Raw genomic sequence first — 22,765 nt, 5'->3', positions numbered from 1 at the left:
GACTTTGCTTTTCCTTCACAGTGTTAGCTACTTCAGCATGTAAGTTCTACAATTAAATTGATGCAGGGGATAAGATAAAATAGTGAGGTTAAATGTAGCAAAATAGTCATGTAACTCTTTTCCGCATTGTGAGGAACTTACTTTCCTTGAATGAAAAACTATTTTTTTCATGAATATAAAAGAGCTCTGTTGTGGGAATTTTGAACTATTTATATGATCAAAAGAACACCAAGCTGACTGGTGCAGTTGATTTGCTAGATGGAAGACATGCCTTCGAGAGGGACCTAGATAGGCTTGAGGAGTGGGTCCAGATGAACTTCAAGAAGTTCAACAAGACCAAGTGCAAAGTCCTGCACCTGAGTCAGGGCAACTCCCAGTATCATGAAGATGAATGGATTGAGAGCAGCCCAGTGGACATGGACTTGAGGATACTGATGGCTGAAAAATAGATATGAGCCAGTAATGTATGTTCACAGCCCAGAAAGTCAATCATGTCCGGGTGTTCATCAAAAGAAGCATGGCCAGCAGACTGGGGGAGGTGATTCTTCCCCTCTACTCCACTCTCATGAAAACCCACCTAGAGTAATCCAGCTCTGTAATCCCAGGTATAAGGAAGACATGGACCTTTTAGAGCACATCCAGAGGACAGCAACGTAAATAATCAGAGTAGTAGAACACCTATGCTATGAAGACTGGCTGAGGGAATTGGGTTTTTCAGACTGTAAAACTGAAGGCTCTGGGCAGACCTAATTGTGACCTTTCACTTTAAAGTGAGCTTAAAAGAAAGATGGAGAGGAACTTTTAACCAGGACCTGTAGTGACAAGACAAGGGATAATGGTTTTAGACTGAAAGAGGGTAGATTTAGATTGGATATAAAGAAGAAATTTTTTATTTTGAGTTTGGTGAGACACTAGAACAGGTTGCCCAGAAAATTGTGGATGCTCAGTCCTTACAAGTCTTCAAGGCCTGGTTGAGCAGGGTTTTGAGCACCCTAATCTAGTGGAAGGTGTCCCTGACTATGGAATGAGGCTTGGACTAGATGATCCTTAAAGGTCCATACCAATTCAAACCATGCTATAATTCTAGAATTCTAAGTTGTTTCCTGATCTGATCCTTTGCTATCAAGGGTAAGTCTTCCTTGCTCCAGACTTTTTCCCTCTGGTCTCCATGGCCTGGGATTCCTGGAAAGAAAAAAAAAAAAAAAAAAAGGAAACTTCTTATTCCCAGGAATAAGATTTTAAGACATAGGTGGCATCAGAAAAGTAATTAAAGATAGAGGAAGGGCAGCTATAAATGGAACTTACGTACTAAAACCAAAAAAAAGTAGGTAAGACACATTTCAATTATTTTACTAGTCAAACTCCCTGACAAACTGTTTTGAACCTGTTTTGCAATCTTTAAAAGATATATTTATTTTTATATTATTTTATATATTATATATCTATTTATAGTGTTATTTTTCTATAAGATTTTCTTTCCCCTGTTCCTAGAACTATTAATATGGGATTATTTTCAACATTAAAAAACTTTCCAGGTTTTATTTTGACAAATTTGACAAATTTGAAAACTGAGATTGTGCAGATCAGGTATGTATTTATCTAATACTACAAGGAATACTTTCACATTTTGAGAAAGTGAGAATTGCAGAACCAAGAATAATTTAGGTTGGAAAAGACTTCTGAGATCAAGTCCAACCCTTGACTGAACACCACCTTGTCAACAAGACCATTCCACTAAGTGCCACATCTAGTTGATCCTTGAACACCTGCAGAGCTGGTGATTCCACCACCACCCTGGCTGGTCCATTCCCATGTTTAACAATCCCTTCCATGAAGAAATTCCTCCTGATGTCCAACCTGAATCTCCTCTGGCACAGCTTGGCACTATATTCTCTCATCCTGTTACTAATTGCCTGGGAGAACAGACTGACCCCCACCAGGCTACAACCTCCTTTCAGGTAGTTGTAGAGAGAGACAAGCTCAACCCTGATCCTCCTTCTCTCCAGACTAAACAACCCCAACTCCCTCACCAACTCCTCATAGGACTCATCCTCTAGACCCATTAAAAGCCTCACTGCCCTTCTCTGGACAAATGAGTTTCTTTGGCACCTCAATCACCAGGATCAGTGCTGTTCTTACCGGGGAAGCTGCAGGTATTTGACTGTTGTGAAATAATATTTAAATACACTATAGAAGTACCTTCAGAGTGTGAAAAATATTAGGAAATGAATAAAGGCTTGGTAACTCAAACATTAGACCCAAAGGTTTACCTTACAACTCACAGTTTAAGATGTGGGTATCAGTGTTTGAAGTATATATTACATTTAGAAATCTTCAGAGAATCCACTGAGTTTGAACAAGTTTATTAATGAAAGCCCAGTAAAAGGACCTTAGTGAGCTTAAAAAAGAAAAAAAAGAAAAATGAAGAGTGTTAAAAGATATACTTTCTTTATCTCAAGTGAGTACAACTTAAATAGAATAGAGATGTTAACCTTTGCCTTGCATTTCCCACATCTTGAGCATGATTAAAACATTAAAATAGAACGCTGGAGATTAAGAATAGAGGGTTGGTTTGGTTTTATTTTGGTTTAGTATATATATAAAAAATATACACAAATATAAAATGAATATCTATATATTTAAATCAGAAGAGAAAGAAAAATGAAAAGAAAGAAAAATAGTTGAAGTTAAAAGGAAGAAGAAAAAAAAAGTAGACTACAAGTTTAATCCCTTGTTTCCTTTTGCTTTCTTTTGTATAACAAAGTGGTGAACCATTAGATGGTATCAGGCATGTAAACACATCTGCTGACCATTTTCACACCTTTGGTTCTTTCATTTCTCTGGCACGGGTCTCCCAATCTTGCATTCATCTAGAGCTTAACCCAAACCATTTCACCTGAAGACAGGAGAAAATGACAGCCATGTGTAAAAATTTAAGAATTCAGGTTCTAATTGGTTAACTTAATTTGTTGGAGTTTACAATGCTAGTAGTCCCTTTTTTATCCAGGAAGGCATTATACCCCATACACCTGAGGTAATTCTGATTTTAATAGCATGGAATGAAGACACTGAATAGTTATGAAGAGCCACCTAAGTCAGTAACTTTCACTGACCTTGTTTTTCAATGCTTGTGTACATCTCAGCTGAGGAAAAAAAAGCAGTCATTTCCCGTGCCAGAAAAGGGAACAGGGTGTCGAGATATTCAACAAAAAAAAGTGAACAATACCTAATTTTGCAGTGGTCAAATGCTGGAAAAGGCTGCCCAGAGAAACTGTGGGATGTTTTCCTGTGGAAATACTCAAAACTTGACTGCATACAGCTATGAGCAATCTGCTTTAGCTGCTCTGCACAGGAGATGGATCTAGATGATCTCTGAAGGTCACTTCTAAATGCACAATTCTATGATTCTGTGAACCATTTGTATACCTGTAACATACCCTTATGACAGGAGAAAGATGACCTAAAGTTATCCAAGCCTTTTCTGAATGGTTCTGGTGTTAGATCTTGCTCTATTATACATCTTCAAAACTTACAGCCCAGCCATAATTGTGTTTGTTGCTTTTTGAGTTTTTTGGGGGGTTGTTCTTTTTGTTGATGTTTTGCTTTGTTTTGTTTTGTTGTTGTCATATCAGAGATTCTGATTCTGAGTTGTATGACAAGTCACTGAAAAATGAAGGTATATTGTTTACAACATATGCTTTGAAAGACATATCCTTGTTGAGTTACGCTATTAAAATTAGTGCACCTCAACCATTTACATCTAAGAGACCTCCAGGGATTTGATGCTTATAGGCTTTTCTTTTCATGTTAAACATGTGGCTTGTCTTGATTTGAACTGATTGTTTTTAGATGTCAAGTTACACAGAGAGGAAGTACAATCTTTTGAAATGTTTATAACAGTATTATTACCACTTCTGCTAAAATCCACAATTACTTTATCCTTAAAACCATAAGAGATAACTCGAATGAGACTGTACACAATTCAAATTATTATTTATCCTGAATTTGGGCTGCATGATCATCATATACTTAGCTTTCACAAAAAAAAAAAAAAAAAAAAAAAAAAAAAAAAAAAAAAAAAAAAAAAAAAAAAAAAAAAAAAAAAAAAAAAAAAAAAAAAAAAAAAAAGGAGAAAAAAACCCAGTTTTAATTGTCAGATTTTATTAGGAACTAAGGTAACTGCAAATTCTCTCCCTGCAGGAAAGGGTTGAGAAGTGATTTTTTTCAAGGGCAGTAATGGCAGCTGAATGCCTTCTTTCCAGGAAATAAGACGGGATTAAATGTTAATGGGAAATAGACCATGAAGCAATACAAGTCCAGACTGGATAAACTGCAAAAATAGTTCTTTGTATTAAAATCTATGACACTGGTCATACCTTGTAAATTATTATTTTTAAGCAAGAAAGTATAAAAATAAAACATACATACAAGCTGAATTTAAAAATATGAAATAAAATTAAAGCATTTATTAGCAGTAAAAAACAGTGAAGAAAAGAGTAAAAGAAAGTATTTTTCTCCATTTCTACTTGAATTTTAATGAGCTTCAGGGGTAGGATTCAGCTCAGCAGTAACTGTATTTATCTATCTACACTCAAGTGTCTTTATATATCTATACCTAACTGTCTTTGTGTCAGACAGGTGTCTTGAGTTTAGACTACAGTCAATGGAAATCCAATCAGGACAGTCAGTGATGCCTAGAGAACAATTCAGCTCATCCCAGGTTACATATAAGGGGTTTGACTCACTTGCCTACACATTGTACCATTTGAGATGCTACATAATATTCTTCCCGCCAGCAGGCAGTGAAAGTCTTCTGTAGGTCTTGCATGATCTCATAACACTTTGAGGGTCTCAGAGACTTAGCTTGTGCTAGTTGAACATGGTTTAATATAGTTGTCTACAGCTAGGCTTCTGTATCAAATACTTCAGTTTATCAAATTAAGTCTGTTTTTATACCAAACTGACATGTGGTAAGATCTTGAAGATAGTGTTGTATGCAAATATAGAATAAATTCATACTATGATGATGATCCCTCTAGAGACATAGGAGAAGAAAGTCTTTTGTTCTATAAAATCCTACTGCTATTCTAAAATACTTTAAAAACCTGGAAGCATTTTGAATTAAATTTTGGTTTTAAAAAATATCTTCATAATTTTTCATACATTTTGCATTATATATATTTTTTTTAGACGTTATTGCAGTTTCTCAGAAATCAACTCAATGAAAATACATCATAAAGCACATAATATTTTCAAGTATTATTTTGGACAGTTCATTACAGCACTTTGACTCCTATTTACTGATGGAAATGTTCTTGACATTGTTGGATGAAAATAATAATTATCTGGGGTTTTTGGGGGGTTTTTTTTGGTGGTTTTGGTTTGGTTTGATTTGGTTTGGTTTGGTTGTTTGTTTTTTGTGGTTTTGGGTTTTTTGGGTTTTTTTTGGTATGGATCTGTATGAACTTTAGGAATTGAAGCATAAAGGTAATGTTTATAATGACCAATTAAAAGACTTCTTTACTGTTAAAATATGGGATTTGGTATCTCACCAAAGAAATAATTTGAAAAATATATTTATGCCGGCTAACAACTAGTCAGACACTACTTAAGACTTCAGATATTATCAGTAAGACTGGAATAAGTATCTGGGAGTTTTGCATTTGAGGTTTGCTTGCAATTTCTCCTAGGGTTCCGTTTGGATTTTTTTTTTCCTTTTGAGACTGTCTTAGCTTTCAAAGTAACCTGTTTCGTTCAGAGCAACAGCTCAAGTGCAAGCGTGTGTGTGTGTGTGTGTATGTGTGTATGTTTCTACAGTTCAGCTCTCCAAAGAAGGAAGACAGTTGCACACTAAGTCAAAACTAATAAGGCTCTTCCAGGTGTATGGATTTCAACCTGATTTCCACTGAGTCAGTGCGGGATGATGCTTATTCCTCAGCAATGGGCTGTGGGAATTAAGAGGAAACTGTGAGATGATAGCATGGGAAGTGACATGTGAGTGGAAGGAACTGTCATGTGGCATTGAAGCAACTGTCCTGGAAACAGCATGAGGAAATGTTCAGATGAAGTGAAAAAAGTTCAGATCACTGTTTGAGTGTTCTTCTTGCTGTCTCAAACCTGCAATTAAAACTCTGTCAATTTAGGTTGAATATCCCTTTCAGTCTTCAGAAAGTATTTATACACGTGGACATTTTAGTGAAAATTAGGATTAAAGACCAAAGGAAGAATTAAATGAAGAAATGAAATAACCTTAGAAAAGGAATATTTTTCATGTTTGATTAGGAAAGAGAGTTGTGGAAAGTTGGACACCAGATGCCCACCAAAGTTGCTCAGTCACTCGCCCTCCTCAGTGAGACAGGGGAGACAAAATATTATGACAGGCTTGTGGGTCGAGATAGGAGAGATTACTCAATCAGTTACCACCACGGGCAAAACACTCGACTTGGGGAAATTAGTTTAATTTATTACCAATCAAATTAGGGTAGGAAAAAGAGAAATAAATCTTAAAAACACACCTTCGCTTCCCCCCCACCCCCACCCCTTCTCTTCTTCCTGGGCTGAACTTTATTCCCTAATTTTCTACCTCCTTCTGCCCAGCTTCACAGGGGAACAGGATATGGGGGTTATGGTCAGTTCATCATGTGTTCCTGCCACTCCTTCCTCCTCAGGGGGAGAATCATTCACATTCTTCCTCTGCTCCATTGTGGGGTCTTACCCATCCACCAGTGTAGGGTTCTATACACAGGAGACAGTCCTCCACAAACTTCTCCAAGGTGGGTCCTTTCCATGGGGGGTAGTCCTTCAGGAACAAACTGCTGCAGCATGGTTCCACATGGGGTCAAGTCCTACCAGCAAACCTGCTTCATCTTTTCTCCACAGGTCCACAGATCATGCCAGGAGCCTGTTCTGGCACAGGCTTCCCATGGGGTCACAGCCTCCTTAGGGCATCCACCTACTCTGATTTAGGGTCCTTCATGGACTGCAGGTGGATCAGTGCTCCACCATGGACCTCCATGAGTTGAAGGGGCACAGCTGCCTTGCCATGGTCTACACTGTGGGCTCCAGGGGAATCCCGGCTCCAGCGCCTGGAGCACCACCTCCACCTCCTTCTTAACTGACCTTGGTGCCTGCAGAGTTGTTTCTCTCACATATTCTCACTCCTTTTTCTCGCAGCAATTGCTTTTGTGCAGCAACTTCCCTCCTTTCTTAAATCTGTTATCCCTGAGGTGCTACCACCATTGCTGATGGGCTCAGCCTTGGCCGATGGCGGGTCCTATTTTGGAGCCATCCAGCATTGGCTCTTTTGGACATAGGAGAGCTTCTGACAGCTTCTCACAGCAGCCATTCCTGTAGTTTTCCTGTTATTAAAACCTTGTCATGATAACCAGTACATAACTGTCTCACGGGAAAAACAGATCTTTGTCCATAAGAACTGATGTTTGGATTTATGTGCAAAGCAAAACTAGAAAATAATGCTATAGGTAGTCTCAAACTGGAAGTCTCATTTCTACTATTTTGCATGTGCTTATATTTTATGCATACCTTCAGAACAGTAAGATTTCTTTCCCTGATAGTAGCACCTAAATATATGCAAGTATCCTGTTGCAAATGTTATTAAACTCATTTAAAGGTATCAATGGAAATATCCAAGTGCAGTCTAAGAGATATATCCATCCTATTGTGTCACCATATTACTGATTTGTACTTAAATGAAATGGACACCCTAACAACTGTGATAAAACTATAAATAGAGAACTTGGACTCGTAGTAGGTGTTTACTGTGATGTCTCTATTAGATATGTAATGTAGCTCTTCACTTGACTTCAGGCTGGTCTGTGATTGCACTCAGCTGAAAATACAGTGTGGAACTCCTCTCTTCCAAATACTGCCTGAACACTTACAGTATTTGCTCCTGTGCATCTTTAAGGTGTTATATTACCTTTCTTGTCCAAGTAAAGAAAAATCTTGCAAAAAATTTTAATAGCTTTCATCTGGATAAAGTAAATTATGAAATTCATTTGTGGCCACATGAGAGGAAGATATCTCATAGACAGAGGTGGGTGGGAGACAGAATTGGCCTCAGCAGCAGGCAGTGGGCCAAAATGTTCGAGCCAATTATTGATGGAATATTTTTAGATGGGAAATAAAAATGAATTTCATCAGCCTGCTAAAGAGCAAGGTTATAAAAGGTAAAAGGAAGAAGATTTGAGGGGGTACTGTTCCTCTAGTTCTCATTTTTCAATTAAATGAGTCCAAAATATCAGGAATTTAACACATCAATAAATTCAGTTAGTTACTGAAGAAAAAAAGAAAGCTTATTTTAACTTTTCAGGTACCCCTAAATACAGTTTCTTAAAAAAATTAAGTAAAATTTCTTATGTGAATGTTCAAAGTTATAACTTACTTTTGAAAATCTTGCCTAAATGCTATAAATTCATCCTTTGGATGTTAAGTAAGACTCTGAGGAATGGGAGATTTGTCTTAAAAGACAAATCAATTTAAACTTAGTCTTTCCAGAAAAGGTTAGGATGAAAATAATTTCTACGAAAAATAGATTTATTTGTGTGTTTGCATGTGTTTATGTGTATCTCGTGTGCACCCAACAGACATATATTTGCATACACTATTATCCTCTATATATATGACTTCTAACTTCTGTCTTGTGCTTTTATTCCAAGTTGTTTGGCAAAGTCATAGTCTTAAGTAATGTGGATAAAAGTTCTTGGATTAAATATTTAAAACTGATACAACTTTGAAAATCAGTTGTAAATAAATGTCTGCGTTCTGTTTCAAAGGAAACAGTGAAAATACGAAGTATGCTTGAAATTGTAGTAGATATAATTAGGAAGTTTTATTAAAAAAAAGGAAAAATTGCAGTTAAATCATTTAAAGTTAAAAGCACCAATAAATATTATTCACTGTACAAACTGATCTGCAAAGGAGCAAGATCTCAGGAAACCCTGGAAGAGCTAAGGATGATGCTTCAGGAGGCTTTTGTGATTAATAGGTTTTGGTAGGAGTGGTTTTAGTAATGAATCAAAAAACTTCAATTAGTTGATTTGTTCTTTCTCTCATTTCCCTTTTCAGGATAAAACCCTGTTATATTACAACTTGATGAGAGAGCAAAAGCATTGTCTGATGAATTACTAAATAAAGGCCAATTCTATTCAAGCTGTCTTCCATCTCCTTGGATTGAAGTCTCTGAAAAAATTCTCATTGTACCCATATGGTCTTTCTGATTCTGATGATGTAAAACTATTTGCCAAAGTATGCAAGTACTTAGTTTAAGTCCAAATTGTTTCAAATTCTAAATTAAAGAATACCAAAATTCTGAATGGCTAAAAAAAAAAAAATAAAATTCTGCATAATGAAAGCACATTACTTACACAACTAGAATATAAATCACAAGAATAGTCTGTCACTGCTTCCCAGAAAGGATGGAACAGAGCCAGTCTGTCTAACTTAAGTACTTAACTTAGTTTCACAGAGAGACTTGTGTCTCTGGAGGACTTGAAGACAATCCCATTAATTCATTTTTGTATGAAGAAAACTGCACTAAATTAAAAAAAATCCCAACAAACTAAATGCAAAAAATCCATTTAGACATCTGAAGTTAAAGCACAAGTTAACTGTCTAATTAATTTGATCCATATTTTAACATTTCTTATGTGGTTCATTGATATTGACTTTCTGAATAGCACTAACTTGTTTACGATGTAAAAAATAATATTGTATTTGGAATTAAAAGAAAACAAACAACACCCTCACACCCACCAGAATTTGCTTCACAGTTATTTAATGAATAATATAGGGAATTTCATATTTATAACTAGCTATATTTATACCTGAAATGTCTATAATTTTATTTGAAATCTACAGTGTTATTTGAAGAATTTCAGTCACTCTGAAAATCAGGCCAGTTACTGAGTAAATGTGATTTACCATGGGTTTAACAGCCTACAGGTATGTCCAGTCTAGTGTTGTGTATTATGCAGAAATGTCTCAGCCAGTTACGAAGGAGCTAGTTATGAAATTGGAAATGTATCAGCTCTGGGCTAAACACGGCCCTGTTGACCTGACTATACCGTTTATATGCCATGAGTTAGTATCCCTAAATAGTTCTGCCGTAACTCATGCAAACCTACCAACTAATTTGAACTCTTAAGATAACTCTAGTCAACAGTCCATTTTGTGGTAGAAAAATATACAAACCTAAAACATTTGTAAAAAACAGGCTTCATAACAACTTTTGTGATAATTATTTCAGTTTTTTTTTTCTACATGTTAAATTGAATATATTTATTGTTAGATGCACAATGGGTATGTCCTCGTTGGTTTAAGCACTGCATAGGTGAAAAACAGGGACAGAATTTTTTGTCCCTGATTGTTTTTGAACTAAATGCAAAATTAAAGGAATTTAACAGTGATTACTAAATTAGTAATATCCAGGGTCTCATTTATAGGTACTGAAGAGAGCTAGCCACTTCTATGAAATTGCATAGGTTGTACAGTGATTATAGTGTCAATATATAGGACGAATACATCATATAAGTACTTCTATAAACAAGTAAAGGCAAACCCACCCATGGGATTGTTTTTGCCCAAGGACCTGGTTCCACTTGGTGGGTAATGCAGAAAGATGGAGAAGCACATTGTGTACCACAAGAGGACCTAATTCTGACTAAGAACAGTCTGTAATGTTTTACTGTGTGTATATATATGTGTATATATATATGTATATATATGTATATAGGTAAAATTAATTTGGGTATGACATAGATGGTATAGAAAATGGGGTGGATAGTACCCTAGTTACAGAGGGCAGGACCAGTTTATTACCATGTGAGTATAATCAAAACTGTGTATTCTACACCCTTCTATGTAATTTCTGATAGACTGTTAATAATCAGTCATTTGCAGCAGCTACCCAGGGCACAGCAAATGACTCAGCTGTGATAACTCCTCTCTTGGGAGGAACTAACACCTTCACACCCAGCCTGAGGGGTCACCTTTGCTAATGGGTGTATTGAGTCTGTCTGAACTGGAGTTCATTTCCCCACAGTAGCCCTCATAGTACCGTGCTTTGCATTGGTAGCTAGAAGGGTGTTGATAACACACCAGTATTTTGGCTTCTGCTGAGCATCAGCACTGTAACATTCCTTCCTCAGCTGAGGGCAAGATCCTTGGAGGGGACCCAAATAGACCAGCTGACCCAAACTGACCAAAGGCATATTCCAGGCCATATGACGTCGCCTCAAATATAAAAGCAATGGTTACCTGTCAGGAACTGTCACTCATGCTGAGGCCCTTCTTCTCGGAAGTGGCTGACCATTGCTGCTCATGGGAAGTGGAGAATAAACTCTGCTATCTTTCACTTTGCTTTTGCTCACGCAAATTTCAGCTTTACTTTTTACTTTAAATAAACTATCTTATCCCAACCTCTGAGTTGTTTTTACCATCTTACTCTCTCCCCTGTCCATTTGGGAAGGGAAATGATAGAGCAGCTGGGTGTGCACCTGACATCCAGCCAAGGTCAACCCACCCCAATGGGCCATACTGGACTGACATAATACACAGTTGCAACACCCAGGCCATCAATAACTCCAAAAATGTCTCATGACTCACAGACATAAATCACCGATTGTGAAACTCCCTGCTGTGGGGGAGGTACTAGACATTCCCACCCGAAACTGAGCATATATAATCTTGGGGTCTGGGGACTTCTGATACCACTCATTGGACCAAGAGGAGGACCAGAACTCTAACAGGATTGTAACTGCCACTCTCGACAAGACTGTGATCATTACCTCAACAGAACTGCCACCATTGCCTGGACCAACAGGTTTTCCTTCTTTTTTACTTTGCACTCAGGGGGGCCACGTGGTGCTCAGCACAGGAGCCAAGGAACACTGTTTTGTCCTTGTCCTTGGGGGCTGGGTTATACATCTGTTTTTGTGGGTTAAAATCTGTTTTTCTCTGTATTATTGCACCTGTTGTAATTTATTTTTAGTAAATTATAACTCTGATTTATAATCTCTCTAGAGACAGATTCATTTCTCCCATTGGTTTACTTTTTAACCAGCACACTGTGTCAGTACAGAAACTGTCACTGGCATAGTTTAGAAGTGTGCAGATTCCATAGTAGTTTAGTATTAGTTTCAGTCCACAATTAAGACACTCTTTAACAGAGAACTAAAACCCTTAGCTAAGTATCTAAATTTACACTATTGTCAATAGAGATTAGGAACCTGGTTTCACCAAACATGGATTTGTAAAGTCTTTTGAGGTGGCTTCTTGTATATGAGAAATACACAAGCTCAGAAGTTATGATGAAGATACATAGTAGGCCTGTATACTCTCTGAGAAGCTGCTGCAAATCAGGATGGATGGCTTTGCGTGTATCAAATAACTCCTAATGTCTGTGTTAAGGCTTCTGAATTGCACCTTTAGAAGTTTCATTGACTATATTCTTTAGGTCACTCTTAATTTAAAAAAAAAATTAAGAAAAAGTTTAATCACCTAGACCACGTCGTCATCTAACCTCCAATCTTTTCTCTGGAATTGAATCTCACCCTCACAATTTAACTCAGTTGCCTGAACAAAAAGAGCTAGAACTATGTGAGATGCCCCAAGGAGATTTCTCACCCCAGGACAGGTAAGGCAAGACTTAAACATAGACATACATTGGCAAAGATTGTTTTGTTTCCTTGCAAGGATTTTAGTAGAAGGTCAGTTCTAAACATAACATATATATGCCTTTATATTTCAAGTACCTGATATGGCTTTATTTCACAGTAAGTGCCCCAGAGGCCAAGAGCTAAGCTGATTCTTTCAGACGACGTATCCTCACTGGCTGTGGAATTGATGATATGATCCTCTACTTCTATTTGACCCAGAGGGCTGTTTTTACTGTCTTTAAACTTCTTTCAGCATACCACTGCCTCTTGATCTTCATTAATCAGAAAGAAAGCCTAAATGACTTGGTCAGACTAGTCATCTGCACTATAAATATCTACATATAGTCAAGATTTTTTTCATCCTTCAATTCCCTTTACAGTCTATATTTCATGAACTGTTTATTTCTTCCTAAAATAGATACCTTACATGGGTCACATGAATTGTTCAAGAGTATTCTTTTTGTTTTAGTTAATGATAAAGTAAATCCAGAGAAATAGTTCAAACATAGATTATTTCTACATCATAAAGTTCTAAAGCTGGTTGAGATGAACACTCTCATTGTTCTGATCTTTAATATAATCAATCTGTCATAATACAAGGGATGTTTAAAGTTTAAAGGTTTGAGTTTTCAATTTTGATATCATTGTAGAGACAGATTTGTATGGTGAAGAAAGTTATATAAAAGGAAAGAAGCTGAGTATTCTGAAAAACAAGGATTCTTTGATCTACTCAATTAAATTTAAAAAACCAAAGGGTTTTGTTATGTGTTTCAGAGTTCTTTTCACACAAGGATTAATAAATGCTTAAGACTGTTGAAAGAATCATTCATAGGTTTCATCAGGTAGCCAATGATGACATTAAGAGTGTTATTTTCAAAATGAAATCTCTGTGCAACTAGTAGTTTATAACATAGTTTAAATGGTTTAACCTAAAGATAATACATTTGCAAGGGTAGATCTGTGAATGCATTTATATATAAATGCAAAAGACAAGGATAAGGAGTTATTTATAACCAAAATTTTAAAATTTTATACAAAGTAAGCCTCCTAAATCCATCTAAAAATTTATTTTTAAGAGTCTTGGACATCCAGCTCTTGGTATATCCAAGGAGATCTGTATTCAAATTACATTTAAAAGTTTAAATAATTTTGTGTACCACCATATAGATAGTATAAATTGTCATAGCTCTGTCGACATCAATGCTAGCTTATACTAATTAAAATTAAAAAAAAAAAATATATAATAAATTCATTTCACTTTGTTAACAAAAATATTTAAAGAAGGAATTTATAGTGGGCTAGTTAGTGGATGAAGACCAAACTGCAGAAAAGTGGAGAAGTGGGGTGCAGGGCTGAAACATCTAGGGAAACACGGCAGGGGAGGTTCTCACACTTCCCCCCAGCAAGTGACACAGCTGCAATCCATCTTGAGTGCCAGTACATGAATGCATATGACTTGGTAAACATGATGGGAGTTCTGGATAGAGCTGGCAATGAAAACTAAGGTGGGAAGATGGTGCTGTATGCAAAGGAACAGCACAAATGCACAGAGCTTTCCTTTTGAGTGGATGATGTCTGTTTGAGAATTTATGGGGAGATCAGCAAGGGATCAGCAAGGAAAGTATGTTTCTCAGACCGTTCTTCCAGCGAGTAGGCTGGGGTTGCACAAGAAGCTGGGAGGGGACACATCTGGGACAGCTGAAACCAACTGAGCAGAAGGATGTTCCATACCATATGGTGTTAGGAACAGCAACAACTACAGGGGTCAGAAGAAGGAAGGGGGTGACATTTGATAAGATGGCATTTGTTTCCCAAATAATGTACATGTGATTGAACCTTGCTTTCCTGGAGATGGTTAAGGACCTGCCTGCCGATGGGAAACAGTAAATGAATTCTTTATTTTGCTTTACCTATTGAATGGTCTTTATCTCAACCCATGGGCTTTCGCATTTTTACCCTTTTGATTCTCTCACCCATCCCACTGTGGGGAAATGAATGAACAGCTCTGTGGGGCTTAGGTGCCTACTAGAGCTAATCCACAACAGCTGACATTGTGAGGCTGGTTTCAAAATGGAAAAATGGAAATTTCACATCTATTTTCAAGAAAAAAAAGGAAGAAAGATCTGGGAAATGAAATTATAATCAGCTTTACCTCATTACTCTGGAAGATTTTGAAGCAAATCCTGCTGTAAGTCATTTACACCTACATGAAGAAGGAGACTGGGAACAGCCAGCATGTATTTACCAAAGCTTCTTTAGCAGCCTGATGGTCTTCACTGGTGAGATGTCTGGCTGTGTGGGTGGAGGGAGAGCCATGTATGTAAATTACTTTGATTTTTGCAATATTCTCACAGCCAGCCATAATATATTTGCAGCCAAATCTCCTGAAGTTTAACAAAATTTACAAAGTTATGTACTTGGGATGAAATAATCCCATACTCCTGTACAGTTTTGACACTGCCAAATGGCTAGAGAGCAGGTTTCCAGATACTTGTCTGGGAATCTCTGTGGCAGGAAGTTAAACATGCACCAGCAAAGTAATCCCCATGACAAAGAAGGCCACCTATATCCTGTGCTGTGTTATCAAGCATATAGGCAGCTGGTTAAAAAATGCTACTCCTTTCTACTTGGTATTGAAGCTTGAAATTACTTCTGAAGTGCCCATTTTTGGACTTCCCTTTACAAGGAAGACACTGAAAAACTGCAATGACTTTGTTCACAAAAGAATCAATAAAATTATGTAGGGACAGGAGCACAGTGTATAAGAAGCAGCTTTGCTGAGACCCCCTTGGAAGTGCACAGTGAAAGCTCTAGAGGTAGTGTACACGCCAGTAATTAGTGATTTTCCTTAGGGGTGGGTTGGGTGTGTGTTGGGTCTAGGAACTGTTTAACATCTTTATCAGCAGCATAAACAGTGGGACTGAGTGTACCGCCAGGAAATTTGCAGACACCACCAAGCTGTGTGGTGTGGTCAACATGCTGGAGGTAAGAAATGCCATGTAGAGGCACCTTGACAGGCTTGAGAGGTGGGCCTGTGCAAATGAAGTTCATTTTATGAAGTTCAACAAGGCCAAGTGTAAGATCCTGCACCTGGATCAGGGCAGTCCCAAGCACAAATACATTCTTGGTGGATAATGGATTGAGAGCAATCCTAAGGAGAAAATCTTGGGAATGCTGGTTGATGTGAAGCTTAACATAAACCAGCAATGCGTGCTTGTAGCCCAGAAATACAACTGTATACTGGGCTGCACCAAAGGAAAAGGGAGGTGATTCTGTCCCTCTAGTCCTCTCTGGTGAGACCCCATCTGGATGACTGTGTCCAGCTCTGTGGGCCCCATTATAAGAATGATGTAGGCCTGCTGGACCGAGTCCAGAGAAGGACCACAAAGATAATCGGAGGGCTGGAACACCTCTCCTATGAAGACAGGCTGAGGCAGTTGGGGATACTTAGCCTGGAGAAGACATTGGGGAGGCCTTCCAGTACCTAAAGGGGGCCTACAAGAAGTAGGGCAAGGGACTTTTTGCAAGGGCATGTAGTGATGGGTCAAGGTGAATGGCTTTAAACTGGAAAAGAGTGGGTTTAGATTAGATATTAGGAAGAAGTTCTTTACTGTGAGGGTTATGAGACACTGGAACAGGTTGCCCAGAGAAGTTGTGGATGCCTCATCACTGCAAGTATTCAAGGCCAGGTTGAATTGGGCTAGTGGGTGGCATCCCTGCCAGTGGCAGGAAGTTTGGAACTAGGTGATCTTTAAGGTTCCTTCCAACCTAATCCATTCTGTGATTCTGTGATGCAATTAACTAATTTTAAGTGAACATACATGTATGTGTTAGTATATTACAGGTTTCCCTATTACAGAATCATATTACACTTTGAAAATATTTGAGATGAGATCAAGATCACTTAAAAAACCCAGAAGACAATGAGGAACTAAAGCAAAAAAAGTGATGAACATTAACTAGGAAAGGATTCAACAGTTTGGCTACATTTGCCAATTAAGAATTAGTTTCTGTGCCCTTTAACTTTATAGTAAAAAACAGAGCAAATGACTACATTTGATAACCAGTGTAATAATGTGTCACAGCAAGGTTTTACAGAATAGGAACTGTAAAACAAAACCCAGTGGTAATAAAACACATTGTGACTATTGTAGTTTTAAGGCTAAATGAGAGAGAAGAAGGAAGATCTTAAACATCCAGTTTTCTGAAAAATTAATTAAATTTTTTGCATTAAATTTTAAAATGAAGAAACTAAAAAGTATTTTTTATTTCTTATGTATCCCAAAGGTTTGGTAACTAATATTGGAGAGTTGCATCTATTATCAATAGATAATATGTAATAGATAATAGATAACAGATAATAGATAATAGCCTTGTGAAAACCTTAGCCAATATAGTTTAACATGATAACCATAACATGAAAAACACTAAAGGCAAAAAATTAATTGACAATAAAATTCAGAAATAATAAGTGATTGAATATGGTGTCTAATTTTTTCTTAATATTTCACTTGAATGTTACAATCATAAATATAATCTTTAAAGAACATTGTCATTCCTTAAGAATACTAAACTTTGTCTGTCTAATATAGGCAAAAAATCATAAGAAAATAATGCTATCTTGTTCATCATAGCTGCTGTTTAGATGTCACTGAAAAAGAAAGATTAATGATCCAATGTGCTTTTATCCAAGGAGCATAATTAGTCTGCTTCACTGACATGAATAATTAAGAGGGACATTTTAAAAGAAAACAATATATTAAAGGCTAATTAAAGGTTTGGAACTTATATGACAAGACATGTTTTATGTGTTACTGGAAAACATTTTTAAGAGTTAGGGTCACAGTTTTCAGAAGCCTTGTTCTTTGCAATTGATACAATCTACAGTGTTCTTTTTTCTAAGCAATATTTCTTATGAGAGTTTTAAATGTTTTGTGTTTCGAAGTAAAAAGGCAAATTCATTTCTACTTGTGTTTGACATTTTTATGCCACATTTGTGAAATATAAAATAATTTCTTGTGAACTATAAAAATCTGGATCCAAATTGTATTTTAAGCAAGTATGAATGAGAAAAATTAACAAGCCAATAGCAATTGTATATTGGCAATTATGTAAATCTTTTTCATATTGCAGCATCTGTGGATAACAAAAATTAAAACTATTTATTCACATGCAAATTATTCAGGTCTATTTGGTACAATTTTTATAATTTATAAGTCAATGCAGAGGTCCACAAAATCTGTGCAAATATTACCTTTCTTTTTCTGTTTCCTTTACACCAAACAAGTAGACCTATTTCTTCATTTATTTATAATAGAAATTTCATATTTTCCTCTTGTAAGTTTTAACCTGGTGAACTTTGAGAATGTATTAATACTAATGTAATTGCAGGAGAGGTAGCAGTGTCTTAGCAAGAACAACTGACAGTACAATATGCAAACTGTAGGCCGTGTTCTGTTGGTAGTGAGAGTTTAAACAGGTACATAATATGATGGTGATAAATATTTGAAAAGAGCTTTGATTTAGAGATGACTATTTCTGCCTACTGACTATAAAGTCTAGTTGACTTTGATGAATTGCCTGATTTTTATGCAACTAAATGTAGATGAGATGAACCCCATAATTTGTGTAAATGATGCACACTTTTTAGGAAAATTAAAAATATGAACTGGATATTAGGAAAAAGTTCTTCACTGAGACAGTGTTCAAGCACTGGAACAGGGGCCCCAGGGAGGTAATCATGGCTGCAAGCTTGTTGATGTTCAAGAAGCATTTGAACAATGCTCTTAGATATAAGATTTAATTTAGGTCAACCTGTGTGGAGTCAGGAGTTGGCTCAATGATCCTTGTCAGTCCCTTCCAAATCAAGATGTTCTATGATTCTATGAATTATGAGTACATGTAGATAGAAAAAATTATTAGTTCATAATAGGAACCTATTGTGCTATGAAATACTGTCAAATCATGCAAGCAATAGAAGAACAAAAAAACCAAATTTGCTGATATTTAAAAGGACTCATTTTTCATGGGAAAGGATCTGAAAAATAGTTATTTGATTTGGAAAAAGGACAAATTTTGAAATGCCAGTTTTCAGCTAAATAAGAAGTAACATCTTGCATGGCTCCAGAGATATCTGTGTGTGAAATAAAGGCTAAGAGTAGACATTTAAAAATGTGATTTTTGGCAGTAGAGCAAACAGCATTTGAAACTATTCCAGTCTTTAAAGGCTTTTTCATGCTTACTGGCTACTAGAACATTTCTTAAGATATTTCAGAACTCAGTTACTCACATAAACTGAGTATTGAAAGATGATTCTTTATAGCTATACAACTACTGTAGTAAATATAGAGGATATATCCAAATAATATGCAGAGGGAGAAAGTTGATCTTGCTGTCATTACTGAAAAAGGAAAATCCATAAGAAAAGTTCTTGCCTTTCTCCAGGGGAAAGAAACACTGGTGTGAGACAACTGAACTATTCTGAGGATATTCTAAATTCTCAGTTTGTCAGCTTTAGAAGCTGACAGCTTTCACAGCTGTGGGAGGTAAAGGTGAAGTAGAACCATATTTCCCTCCCATATGAGGCTCTGCATTTTAGGCTCCATGGAGACACAGTGAATTCTTCTAAGAGGCTGACACACAAAAGACCAACAGTACTACATGTGAATGTGTTTTGTAGTGATTGAAAAACTAAACCATGTTGAAGTTCCTATAAGACCAGATGTTTTATCTCAAGGTAGATTAAAAAACAAAAAAATCTAAAATTATGCTGCTGAGGAACTAAAAAACATCCATTGACAGGTTTCATCAACCTCCACTAAAACTTAAAATTAAAAAAAGAAACAAAACAAATGAAAAAACCCCCATGTGATTAAGTCCTAGTAGCTACTCTTGTCAGCTTCCATTTAAATCATTTAATGCACAGATATAATTGATTAGTGCCTTGGACTGTTCTCTTCTTACACTTCTTTCATTAAACAGAGCTTTGCTCTCATGTTTTCATTTATCCTTCATATTATTATGCAAGTGTACAGTTATACAAATAAATAACTTGGTAAAATAAATCAGATTTATTACTGTGTCCTTCAGATAATTTCCCACTGGTACAGAATGCTGTCTTGGCAGGGCAACTGTGCTGTCATTGCTCTCCATAACAAGTTGGAGCAGAGAGCTCTATCATTCTAGAGAACTAGTAAAGACTAGAAATCCCATAGGAAGTCTGATTTTTGATTCGTTGCCAAAACACATTACATTTAAACAGTGTCATCCAGAAAAGGACAGATAAAATTTCATCCTTTGCATTGCAAGGTGACATAAAGTTTCTTAAAAGGATTTCCAAACAACTGCTGTAGCCCCTCTGCCAGTGTTGTTTGACCCCTTGTCAGAAATCCCTTCTCAAAAGGTTTCACCAGGTTTTTTTATTGTATAGAGACAACTTCCAGAGATGTCTAAGTTCCTCATCCCTTAACTAGTATTGTGTTCTAGAGGTGTGACAGCCCAATAACGTGTTTTGAAATGAATATCTTTGTTTCAGCATGAGTAACAAGTCAAATCTAGACTATATTTTATTATTTTTGAAATGTGTGTTGAAACTGAGCTCTCATTTGCAATTCACAGTTAAGGCTATCCTGAGTATTTTACATTATTTAGAAGGCCTTGTTGCAGAAAATAAAATGGAGCAATAATAATTTATGCATCCTGAGGATCTAAAATCTATTGTAAGCTTCTGCAACTTTTTTTTTTTAGTTATTATTTACCTTTTTTTTTTTTTAATTTTTAAGCTTCCTGCTTTTGTATGCTTTAACCACTTTTAGCATCTATTGCAATAGATCATTCTGCTATTACTTTTGTGTGTGTGTGTGTGTGTGTGTGTGTGTGTGCTTTCTTTGCTCATTTTGCCAGATTGTCTTGTTTGGGTTTTTTTGCTGTGCTTGATTCTTCTTTCTATTTTCTACTGATCAACCTATAAGTAACCCCACTGAAATATTCTGAAGAAAATTCTAAATTTTTATATCAAAGGAAAAAATGATCCACAAATACTGCCAAGAAATGAACTCTTGAAAATACATATATGATTCATAGGAGCATTTAAGAAACTTGAGAGTCTATTTGATCTTAAAAACAACCATGCACTTGAAAATAAGATTAATTTACTTGTGAAAGGTCAATACAAGAACTTCAAGAACCTGATCATTGAAAGCATGATCAACGTGCCTCAAGGAAGCAATTTGTGAGTTGTTACAACAGATAAAACAATGAATAACAATTCCCTACCTGAAAAGTACTAAAACCAGAGAATTAAAACTCACTTGGTGAAAATGGAATTTTTATTTTTCAGAGGACAGTTTTGAAATCTCACCTCTATCTTCAGCAATACTAAAATGTATTATGATCAGAATCAATATGAAATGAGTTTATCAAAAAAGGAGAGGATAAATTTGTGATTAAAGCACTAATCCAAGGAATATTTTCATACTGATATAATTAACTGTTAAAGAAATGTTTCTTCTCGTTTCTGTAATTTTAAAATTACGTTCATAAAATATCAAGATATCTCATTCTAAGTTAAAAATCTTCATGATTTTAGATATTTCAGAATGGAATATTTGCACTATAATGTTCTGTTGGATACTAAATTGAGGAGGGTTTTTTATCGAAAGGAAAAATTGAAATAAAAATATTTTCCTATTCTCTAGACAACAGGAAGATGAAATAAACTGATAAGTTACTAAAAAAAATCAGAAAAGTTGAGTTCTCCTAAAGTGCAAAATTGGCACTATGAGTATTGAGCAACACTGTCTAATGTATATCACCAGATAAAGTTTGGTCATAATTCAGTTTAATAGCAATGCAGAACCACCGGTTTTTTTCATCTATACTTCTTCTCTTATGTTCCCACATGCATATAAATCATGCATAAGCATCTTAAAAAAATAGCTGCCTTTTTTTCCCCTCTCATTTCTGTAGCTGCAGGACTTCTCTTGTGCAAACTGCCTAAAATTCTGCCTCTAGTCATTCTGGGGTTTTGGCTTCTTTTTCCATGTAGCTTGTAGTCATCCTGATTTAATAATTTGTCATGTATTATTAACTTCCAGCAAATCTGATAGAGTTCCTTCTTGGTCCTTAGTTTGAGTTTAACTCATTCTTTCATTTCCTTTGCCCTTTCCTTCCTTAAGAAGTTAATTAATACTGCCTCACCCTTTTAACAGATTCTTTCCTTTTGAGGCAGTTCTGTACAAATTCCCCTTGTGTTTGTCAAAGTGACTGGCATTGCTTGTGCAGTAGTCCATCACTTCATTCAGAACAGGGCATTTGATCTGAATGAAAGGCAAAAGGGAAAAAGTAAGTTTGGATAGTCATATGTATGCAAATTGCCAACTTTAACACATTCAGACTCAATTAAAAGATTGCTGCACTTTGTTAGAAAGTTCATATTCCTTTGCATGTTCTCCTGTACCGTTTACTGCCTTAGCAGTCTTGGCTCAGCATTACCTGCTGATGCTGCAGGCTCTTTTTGCTCAGAAAAGTGGTCTGGCCTTCTTATTAAACATCGGATATGAGGAATTATGAGCATCCCTGAATAAAAATTAAATTATTTTTGAGATGTATTTGAAATATTAATTAGATAAAGGTATCCCTGTGGCATGATTTTTTTTAATGGCAGCTATAATCAACAAAATAACAGGGATTATTTTCATTTTTAATCCATTCAAATTAAAAAACTCCAAAGCATGTAGTTTATTTCACTACAAAACTGACATTGACATGGCTGGCATGTTAAGCTGTCACTGCACGTTTGGTCCAAATTAACTGCCTTTGAGTTGACTACAGCCTGTTTATCCCTTTAGAACTCCAGCAGCTGCAGGAGAGATTCAAACAAGTTTGCCAGGCTCTAAACTTTCTATCAAAGTACATCTGGCTCAGATGGTAAAATAAACTGTTGATTGCACAGTATTTGAAGTACTTGGCTTGAAGTACCTCCCCAGACTTTAAATATCAGTCTGCCTGAGACACTACTGAGATGATCTCAACTACAGCCTTTTCCTTAGCAATATGCTTCTTTCTCAGCAATATGTTTCTAGTTTATC

General features: G+C 36.2%; 1 long non-coding RNA gene across 1 annotated transcript; it reads left to right on the top strand.

Annotated features, from left to right (window-relative positions):
* Positions 1–1,837: 1,837 nt before the first annotated feature.
* On the top strand, positions 1,838–22,509 carry LOC114056073. Its single transcript, XR_003570900.1, has 3 exons — positions 1,838–1,964; positions 21,468–21,474; positions 22,499–22,509. It is a non-coding gene; the product is annotated as an uncharacterized LOC114056073 (long non-coding RNA).
* The last annotated feature ends 256 nt before the right edge of the window (positions 22,510–22,765 follow it).

This window comes from Empidonax traillii, unplaced genomic scaffold, assembly GCF_003031625.1.
Source record: "Empidonax traillii isolate 1590-97213 ecotype Southwest subspecies unplaced genomic scaffold, ASM303162v1 scaffold79:size2606397, whole genome shotgun sequence".
Lineage (NCBI taxonomy): Eukaryota > Metazoa > Chordata > Aves > Passeriformes > Tyrannidae > Empidonax > Empidonax traillii.
Note: the sequence above shows the minus strand (reverse complement) of the source record. Positions and strands in the feature narration are given on the sequence as shown.